This window comes from Bison bison, unplaced genomic scaffold, assembly GCF_000754665.1.
Source record: "Bison bison bison isolate TAMUID 2011002044 unplaced genomic scaffold, Bison_UMD1.0 scf7180017864324, whole genome shotgun sequence".
Classification (NCBI taxonomy): domain Eukaryota; kingdom Metazoa; phylum Chordata; class Mammalia; order Artiodactyla; family Bovidae; genus Bison; species Bison bison.
The window spans coordinates 11,392,259-11,402,802 of NW_011494896.1; the positions used below are offsets into that span (position 1 = coordinate 11,392,259).

Below are 10,544 nucleotides of genomic sequence, written 5' to 3' on the forward strand. Positions count from 1 at the left end.
GCTGAACATCTTCTCCCCGTGTCTCGTCACAGTCTTTTCTCTATGTGTATCTGTCTGTTGTGTCAAAACTTCCCCTTCTTATAAGGACACAAGTTGTATTGGGTTAGAGCTGACCTTCATGATCTCATTTTAGTTTGATTGCCTCTGTAAAGACCCTATTTCCAAACAAAGTCACATTCTGATGTACCAGAGGTTAGGACTTTAACAAATCTTTTTTTTTTTTTGGCAGATACCATTTAAACCCATAACAATGGGGTTTATGGTTAAGGAAAGAACTTGGTCAGGTAAGATTTGAATTAGCAGAGAGAAATAGAAATGTTATGAGACAAGTCTTTGCAGTATCCAAACAACCCTAATTAGAGAATGCTCCAGGAAATTCATCTTAGTGGAACCAAGTAGTTCTCAGATCCCCAAGCAGGGACATTTGGAGACAAAACATTACTTCAGTTATTTTTAGTTGTTTTATTCACAGCATACTATTGTGGGCAGCTTTTCTTTTTCTATAAGCAGTTTTATTGCTGCATAACACATAACCAGTCTTGACCGTTAGGATGCTGATTGAATGGCCCATAAAAATTTATTCTAGGTAACAGAAATTAAATTATTTTAACTTAGATGTCATTTATAATAATAGAAAATATTTTGCTTTGTAAATGTAATGAATTTACAAAAAAGTAGATAACTTCACTCAAAGAATTTCACATTAGAAACTGAGGGTGGATCATGACATTTCTTAACTTGTGGCTCTCGGGGTTAGGGCAGTAGTTCTCAAGTGTGGGTACTTCTAGAAGGCTTAAAAACATGTTGATGCTCAGATTCCTCTTCCTCTCCCAATATATATATTTTTTGCAGGTGTAGGGGGTGCAGAAGTAGTTATGGGGTTCAGGAATTAGTGTTTTTAAAAAGCATTCCAGGTTTGCATATCTGGTTGTAGCTCACTGGATTGGGGAAATAAGAAGTAAATTGGATTCTTGTCTTTGCTGTGACCTTTGTGCATTCCCCAAAACCTTTGCGTCTCAGGTACTTCTGAGAATAAGAAATCTAGATATTGGTCTCTGGCATGTACAAGCTGTCTAATAGCCACAGGCAAATTACTGGAATTCTTTTTGAGTCTCAGTTTTCTCATTTATAGAATAGAGATTTTAAAAAAATTGTTTATCTTGCTGGGTCTTCATTGCTGCGTGGGCTTTTCTCTAGTTGTGGGTAGCAGGGACTCCTCTCTAGTTGCTGTGTGCAGGCTTCTCATTGTGGTGGCTTCTCTTGTTGTGGAGCACAGGCTTAGGGTTTCTGGGTGTCAGTAGTTGTGGCGCTTGGGCTCTAGAAGTGAAGTGAAGTGAAGTGAAGTGAAGTCGCTTAGTCGTGTCCGACTCTTTGTGACCCCGTGGACTGTAGCCTACCAGGCTCCTCCGTCCATGGATTCTCCAGACAAGAGTACTGGAGTGGGTTGCCATTTCCTTCTCCAGGGGATCTTCCTGACCCGGGGATCGAACCCGGCTCTCCGGCATTGCAGGTAGACGCTTTAACCTCTGAGCCACCAGAGCTCTAGAGTACAGCCTTAATAGTTGCTGTGCAAGGGCTTAGTTGCTCTGAGGCATGTGGGATCATCCCAGATCAGGGATCGAACCCTTGTCTCTGGCATTGGCAGGTGGATTCTTTACCAATGAGCCACCAAAGAAGCCCTAGAATAGAGATTATTAAAACTGCCTTCCAGGGTTGCTATGACAGTCAAACACTTGTGGGTACTCAGAATGGTTTGTAGAATCCAAAGTACTCTGTAAATATGAGGGTTTAGAAAATTTTCAGTGGCTGATAACTTGCCCAAGGTGTTAAAATTGCTTGGTGCCCTAGACAGGACTAGATTCTACATTTCCTGAACCTTTGAATTTTTTCATTAACTTGGAAGGTGATTTTTTTCTTCCTGTCTCTTTAATTTATTTAGCTCTTTTGTTAAGTGGGGGCTGTACGCCTTCTGTATTGGATATTTTCAGTCTCCGTGTAGTGAACAGCATATTGATTTAGTGGAAAGAACATGGTCTTTGGAGTTGTGTGGATATGAAGTCCAATTCTGCCAATCTTACTAACCAAATCATTTAAACCTCTTTTAGGTTTCAGTTTCTCTATAGGTTAAATACAGCATTAAATGAGAAAATGATGTGATAACACTTAGCACTATGCTTGACTGGTAATTTTTTCTTGTTGTTATTATGAGAAGCAGTGATAGAAGAGGATACTTTTAATGCAGTTGGGTAAGTGGCAGAGGCCCTTCCATTTGACTACACTGAGCAGCATCATCTCCTTTTGGTTACTGTTGGAAGTGGGCTTTGTTGGGTTATCTTCTAGTCTTTGTAACAACTTTAATTTGTATAGTTCCAACTATTTTAAAGATACTTTTACAAATTATTCTCATTTAATCCTCATAGTACTCTGCAAGGAAAATGTCCTTATATATTCACAGAAATCTCAGCTGAGAGAGATTTAGTGATTTGGTTACCCTATGAATAAGCCATGGAGACAGTTATTGTTTAAGGGGAAGCTCTAACCCTTGAGGCCTTGGATTTGTTTCAGCTGGACTTTTGGTTTCATAACAGGGGCTTTCTGATGTAAACCCAGGAAACCTTAGTTTTGTGGTTGCATTAGTTATCTATTGCTCTCTAAATAAATTACCTCTGAAAATTAACAGCTTTAAAAAATAAACATTTATTATCTCACATAGTCTCTAAGGGTGAGGAATCTTAGAGTGACTAGGCTGAGTGGTTCTGGCTCAGTGTCTCTAATGAGGTTACAGTCAAGCTGTTGCCCAGGACTGCAATTATCTGGAGGCGCAACTGAACCTAGAGGATCCCTTTCCACACTCACTCATCTGGTTGTTGGCCAGCCTCAGTTTCTTGCTGGCTGTTAACAGGCTGACGTCTTCAATTCCTTGCCACATGGCCTCTCCATAGGGCAGCTTACAGCCCTTGAGTTGGCCTCCCCACAGTGAGTGATTGGAGGGAGGAGAGGGCCACCAGAACAGAAGGTACAATGTCTTTTATAGTCTGATTTCAGAAATGACACACCTTAACTTCTGCTATATTTTTTTGATCATACATACTGACTCTTCTACCTAATGGGAAACGATATACAGGGTGCAAATACCAGAAGGCAGGGTATTTGTCTTGGAGGCTGGTTATCACAGTTGTAGAGAATCTTTGAAGCCTGGTTAACCATAATATACAGATGCAGATTCTGTTCCATGTTTCATGCATGGTGGATGCCAGGAGAATTCCCATATGTCTTTAAGGGATGGTTTCTCAAGATGCAGGGAGCAGAGAATCCTTCAGAAGCCTCCAGAGTCTTAATTATCTACTCTCAAAGTTGGTGACATAATTATGCCTATTTTTACAGATAGATACTTTACTGAGGAGTTGAGAACATGAGAAGATTTCTTTGTTGTTGGGTGCTGTGTGGTGAAATTTTCCTTGAAAGTCTGAGCATTATGATTATTTTACCCTTAGAGAAATTTTGCAGAGGGAACTGTACAGGTCTGTTCACTTAGTGCTTTTAAAAATGCTTTCATATTGATTTGCATGTGATTATCCCAAGGGAGTAGTGTGATGATATGGGAAATCAGCTGCCCTATAAGTCAGCCCCTCTGATTTTTGAGTTCCAGCGTTGACACTGACTGTGTGATCTTGTTAAAGACATGTTCTCTCTGAACCCTAGTTTTCTTAAGCATGGAGGTGTTACACTAGAGTCTCAGGGTTTTGAAGTGCAGTTTCACAGAATATGGGGGTGAGAATGGGAAGTGGAAAAGAGGCTGAGGAAGTAGAACTTCCCCATCTCCTTTTCAGGCAGTACAGTACTACTTTTTATCTGTTTAAGTATTGGTGTTTCTGTAAGATTTGATTGAAAGAAAGGTTGAAAGCCTTCAGAAAAAGTTTGGACCTGAGTGGATTGAGTGATCTTAAAAGACTTCTCTGGGTAAAGAAAGGGCTTGGTCTGATACCGTTGGGTAAGCAGTTGTCTTGGGGTGCTGGAGTACCCTCCTTTCTACATTTCTACAATGAAACAGTGGGCCTGGAGAAGGAGGGAAGGGGAATGGAAAAGAAAATTCCTTGGGTAATTTTTCCCCTCCAGAATCTGCTAATCTTTCTGTTGTTGTGTGAGGAGAGAAATGTAGAATTTTAAAACTGGACATTCCCTTTTAGGATGTCTAACACAGCCTTTACTCCACGTTTAACTTTCTTCTGCAAAGTTCCTGTCAAGCATCTCTCCAGTATCTGCTTGCATACTTCCATGATGGAGAGCTCTCTATTGCTGGAGGCAGATCTTTTCATGGTTTGACACTTTGGCTAAAATCTGCTGCTCTGTGGGCCTCTAATCACTGGCCTTTCACATGAGGAAGTTTAGGCTCAGGCAGATGAAATGGTATGTCAGGCCATTGTGTGTGCATCTTCCCTTCCACATCCAGCTAAGGGGATCAACAAGAAAGAGACCCATTAGCATGTTATTGGAGCCTCCGATTCATCCTCGTGCCTTTGTAGGTGAGTGGTTTTTATTAAAACTATTTTTTCTTTTTCATGGATTTGCTGAGTTTATTAGGACTAGAATAATTAGAATGTAGTATTCTTCAAATTTACGTGTGTGTGTGTGTGTGTGCACGTGCTAAATTGCTTCAGTCATGTCTGACTCTTTGCGACCCTGTGGACTGTCGACCACCAGGCTCCTCTGTCCATGGGACTCTCCAGGCAAGAATAGTGGAGTGGGTTGCTATGCTCTCCTCCAGAAGATCTTTCCCATCTGGGATTGAACATGTCTGTTATGTCTCCTGCACTGGCAGGCAGGTTCTTCACCACTAGTGCCACCTGGGAAGTCCCCGAATTTATTAATACTAGAAAGAAACTTGATGATCATATGTTCTGTTTTGATTATCATTTTATAGATTAATAACCGAATTCCAGAGAGGTAAACACATCTGCTTAAAGTAATATACAGAAATTCTTATGACAAAACTGAGATTAGGACCTTGGTCTCCTTATCAGGACCACCTAGTCCTGGATGTCTTTTCATAGACAACTGTTACAGAGAAGTTGTACCAAATGCTAAAACTTTTTTTTTTTTTTAGTGCCATGTGGCTGTGTCCCTTGAGATTTCTACTAGGAGAGATATAGAATCAGTTAAATATTACATAGATTTTCATCTAAAAATACCGTGCTGTTTTTCTACATCATAAGACAAGGTAGAAGAATTCCATCTACAAATATTTATAGAGCACCTACAGGAGCTCATTTGCTACATTCTTGAAAATGTCTACGTCAGGTCACAATTCAGAATCTTCATTTTGTGAAGCTTCCAAACTCTTCCCTCCCTCCCCTGACCTCCGTGCTTCATGGAAATGTTTTTTACAATAGAACTTTTCATGCTGCGTGGGCAGTGTGGTGTGGTGAAAAGAATATGAATGTTGGATTCAAACCAACAGACCTGGGTTGGATCTTGGCTCTAGTAATTCATGTAAAGTGCTTATCAGCATGCTAGACACATAATAAGAGTTCCTGAAATGTTGGCTACTGTTATTGTAATTATTTTTTATCGTTACTCATGTCTTATTTCTCCCTTTAACCTGGGGGCTCTGAAGGGTTTTTTTTTTTTTTTAAACTGTACGTCATAACCCATGAGTTACGAATTTAACATAGTACTCTGGACCAGCATTTTTAAAAAGTGAAAAAACAAAATGTCAAGTGTAATATACCAGAGAAAATGTCAGGATATATTATATATACAAAGAACATGGATTATCTTTTGAAACTTTTGTCTCAGTTTTATATTTATAGGTGTATATGCACGTGTGCATGTGTGTGTGTGTACTGGTCTCCATCTGAATTGTATTATTGTAGGTTATAGTCAAAACAGTTTGATAAACTCTGCTTTATGGAAGAGACTGCTATTTATATCTTTTATTCATAAGGCCTAGCACAGGGTGTGGAACACATCTGATGTGCACGAAACTAAGAAAAGGCAGTCTGACATTAATTGCTTAATATATAATACAGACAGTAAATGAGATATAGGATCAAAGAAAGGGGAAATTGTCTTGAGAAACAACTTAGTAAAATAGTCGAGAGCTTAGTTTTTTTGTGTCTGAAAGATCTAGGGGTAAATTGCAGCTCTGCTACTTACTGGCCAAGGCAGTAGGCAAGTTAACCTCTGCTGGCCTCATTTTCTTCATCTCTAAAATGGAGATAAATAATTACCTCAGGTTGTGAGGATTAAATAAGATAAAGTTGCTATAGTGGCTGACACATAATGAACACTTGCTTAATGTTTTCATGAATGAAAGTGGTCACGGGAGACTTTTTTGAGGAGGCAGGCACTTGTCCTTGAAGTACTGATAAGAATTAGACATGGGAAATGTTTGAAAAGTCCTGCATGTAGACTCTGTTAAAGGTATGTCTTACATGTTTTACTCTGTTAAAGGCCTCAGTATTTTTCTCTTACATATCCTTTTCCCATGTTTCCCTCACCAAGATACCCACAATCTTTTTTCTCTTCAAAACCACTTCCTGGGGAGAAAGTCCAACGTAAGCTGTAACAACTTGCCTTTGGCCCCTCCCTGAGACCAGTTCATTCCCGTAGACAGGGAAAAGGAAATTAACCCAAGTTGTCTGACCCAAGTTATACTTTTAGGCAGAACATCTGCCTAACCTCGGGAGACAGTAATAACCAAAGGAGTTTCAGCTTGGCCTCTGCAAGAAGGGACCCAGGGCAGGTAAATGGGAAGAAATCTTGGTTTCTTGTCCAAAGCCTAGCCTGAAGTTCTAGAGGCAGGTCCTTGCGAAGGTAGGCAATAGAAAGGTGGGGAGAAAGGTCTGCCCTTCTCTGACTTCTGATGGTGCTAGAAAAGAAACAGATTTTGTTTTCAAACCTGAGGATGAGGGAAGGAGAGCTGAAGAAGGGAGAGGGTTAGAGAGAGTGGGGAAGAGAAAAAGGAAGTGCTTGTTAGGTATCTGAATTAGCTGTGGAAGGACCAACAGTAAGTGCTCCAGTGCTGGCTCTCCTACTGAGTTTCTGTTCTTTTGTGAACTACTTGCCTGTTTTAGCTCTGTAAGGAGCTCTCTAAAGTCTGTTTCAGGTCTAAAACTTTTCTATCTATTTAATAGCATCTAGAAGAAAGATTCAGATAAAATACTCTACGAGTCTGGAGGAGAGAGAGAACTTCTGTTTGATTTGTGTGGTCTGTATTGGAATTTCTCAGTGTTGAGACTAATGATATTTTAGATCATACAGTTTTATGTTGTGGGCTCAGGCCTATATATTATAGGATGTTTAGCTGCATCCTGTCCTCTACCCCATAGTATCTACCCCCACTCCAGTTGTGACAATTAGGAATGTCTCTAGACATTGCCAGATATCCCTTAGGGAATAAGATCACCCCTGATTGAAAACCAGTGGTCTGTATACATACAAATTGTGGGGACAGCTAAAAATTAAATTTAATGATGATGATGTTGTTGTTCTTCTGTCCCTAAGTTGTATCCAACTCTTTGTGACCCCATGGACTGCACCTTGCCAGACTCCCTTGTCCTTCACTACTTCTTGGAGTTTGCTGAAATTCACGCCCGTTGAGTCAGTGATGCTGTCTAATCATCTCATTTTCTGCCGCTGTCTTCTTTTGCCCTCAGTCTTTCCCAGCATCAGGATCTTTTCCAGTGAGTCAGTTCTTTGCATCAGGTGGCCAGAGTATTGGAGCATTAGCTTCAGCATCTGTCCTTCCAATGAATATTCATGGTTGATTTCCGGTTGAAATCCGAGGGACTCTCCAGTCTTCTCTAGCACCACAATTCGAAAGTATCAGTTCTTCAGTGCTCAGCCTTCTTTATGGTCCAGCTCTTACATCCATATGTGACTACTGGAAAAACCATAGCTTTGACTATATGGGCCTTTAAGATGAATTTGATGATGATGATAATAATAAAAAAATCTCATGGCAAGTACTATGTGCCAGACAGTGTTCTAAGGCTTTAAATATATTAACCCACTTAATCTCCATAATAATCCTATGAGTTGGGTACTGTTATTGTCCTTGTTTTACAAATGAATAAACTGAGGGAATAAGGTTAAGTGAATTAATAACTGCTAATATTTTTTATGAAATGCTGTGTCAGGGACTCCACTAAGCACCTTATCTATGTCATCTCATTTAATCCTCACAATCACTCTGTGAGCTGAGTACAGGTGTTACTGCAGTTTTACAAATGGGAAAGCTGCACTGAGCACTGGGGACACACGGGAGTAGATTGGTTCCAGAGTACTTTTTTCTATATTATCTTCAGAATAGTATTGTGAAGTAGATAGAATTATCTCCATGTTATAGTTGTAGACACTGAGGTTCAGAGAAAGGGGAAGAAACTGGTGAATGGAGCTGGCATTTATTTTGTATATATATATATTTTTTGTGGTTGACTGTGATGCTTCTAGCCACACAAATCATCAGGCAGTTAAGTGAAAACATGCAGCCAAGGAATACTGAGCCCCTGTTTATGATGGAGAGCTGAGAGCCACTCCTCCTGATTTGTAATCTAAAGTTTGTTGGTGAGGTTTTTGTCTGCTGTCCTAGGCACTTCCTGATTGACACTGGCTGTGTATCACAAGTTGTAATTATGTTAAAATTGACTTGCTTATTTCTTTTTTAATATCTGAGTTCTGTAGCGTTCTATCCTGTAAACTCCTAAATACAGACTTACTTGTAAACAGCCTATTCACCACACTATCTCAGCACAGTGCCTTGTGTCTAGTAGTTACTTTGTGAACTTTCTGAATCAGTAGGCACGTGGGAAGGGAATAGAGTCAGAGAGGATGACTTATTCAAGGTCAGGCAGCGATTTGGTAGCAGTTTGGGGACTAGATCTTATTTTTCCTATATTTAGAAGCAGAATTCTTTGTAAAACATTGTACTGCTTTGCATGTACCTGTAGGTTGAGATTATATGGACTTACTTTGTGGCCTTAGGCAAATCCCTTGGTTTTCCCTTCTATAAACAAAAATATTAAACAGCTGCTCATTTCTCCTTTCCATCTTTGGTTGCCCGCCAGTGGTGTCCTGGTGTGGCCTCCAACCACAGGATAAGTGTCTACTGAGAACCAGGGACACCCCATTCTCCTTGCCAACCCAGATAGGAATCATGTTACATCTCCAGAACAGTGACTTCATAGTTCAGCCATGATGTGGTGGTGAGGGTATAAGGATTGAAACAAAGTAGGTTTAGGTTCTAGGGGGAAGAAGGCAATTAGGTATCTACTTATATCTCTTCTTTTTTCAGTATCGCAACTAAGTTTCTGTGTTCATAACTTTAGAGCTTTCTTACTCTTCATTGTACTTTTTGTGGTCTGCTCATTTTCTCTTAAGCTTATAGGAAAAAGACACAAAGCTACTTAAATTAGGTGAGAAAAATGTCCTTCTCTCTTTATATCAATTGTTTTGGTCAGTAAAACCAGTGACAAGAAATATCTATCAAGAGAAAATAACTGTCTTAGGAAATAAGCTGTATGCAGGGCACTTTTCATGTCTGTTTTCTTACTTTATTTTCCAGTCATTTTACAAGCATCCCTATGAACAAAGCTAGTGGAGGTGGTGGAATCCCAGTTGAGCTATTTCCAATCCTAAAAGATGATGCTGTGAAAGTGTTGCACTCAATATGCCAGCAAATTTGGAAAACTCAGTAGTGACCACAGGACTGGAAAAGGTCAGTTTTCATTCCAATCCCAAAGAAAGGCAATGCCAAAGAATATTCAAACTACCGCACAATTGCACCCATCTCACACGCTAGCAAAATAATGCTCAAAATTCTCCTGGCCATAGTGGCTGTACTAGTTTACATTCCCACCAACAGTGTAAGAGAGTTCCCTTTTCTCCACACCCTCTCCAGCATTTATTGCTTATAGACTTTTGGATCACAGCCATTCTGACTGGCGTGAAATGGTACCTCATAGTGGTTTTGATTTGCATTTCTCTGATAATGAGTGATGTTGAGCATCTTTTCATGTGTTTGTTAGCCATCTGTATGTCTTCTTTGGAGAAATGTCTATTTAGTTCTTTGGCCCATTTTTTGACTGGGTCGTTTATTTTTCTGGAGTTGAGCTGTAGGAGTTGCTTGTATATTTTTGAGATTAGTTGTTTGTCCGTTGCTTCATTTGCTATTATTTTCTCCCATTCTGAAGGCTGCCTTTTCACCTTGCTAATAGTTTCCTTTGTTGTGCAGAAGCTTTTAAGTTTAATTAGGTCCCATTTGTTTATTTTTGCTTTTATTTCCAATATTCTGGGAGGTGGGTCATAGAGGATCCTGCTGTGATGTATGTCGGAGAGTGTTTTGCCTATGTTCTCCTCTAGGAGTTTTATAGTTTCTGGTCTTACGTTTAGATCTTTAATCCATTTTGAGTTTATTTTTGTGTATGGTGTTAGAAAGTGTTCTAGTTTCATTCTTTTACAAGTGGTTGACCAGTTTTCCCAGCACCACTTGTTAAAGAGATTGTCTTTAATCCATTGTATATTCTTGCCTCCTTTGTCAAAGA

The 10,544-nt window shown here is 39.8% G+C and overlaps 1 protein-coding gene across 4 annotated transcripts in view; it reads left to right on the forward strand.

Moving 5' to 3' along the window:
* Positions 1-10,544, forward strand: part of PAK1 (p21 protein (Cdc42/Rac)-activated kinase 1) — a 165,946-nt gene that overhangs the window by 31,580 nt on the left and 123,822 nt on the right. Inside the window, exon 1 of one of the 4 annotated variants that reach the window (XM_010853248.1) lies at positions 4,302-4,523. The exons of the other annotated variants lie outside the window; for them this stretch is intronic. The gene's annotated coding sequence lies outside the window, so the exon portion shown is untranslated. Of the gene's footprint in view, positions 1-4,301; positions 4,524-10,544 lie in introns of those variants that run through there. 4 annotated transcript variants of the gene reach the window in all.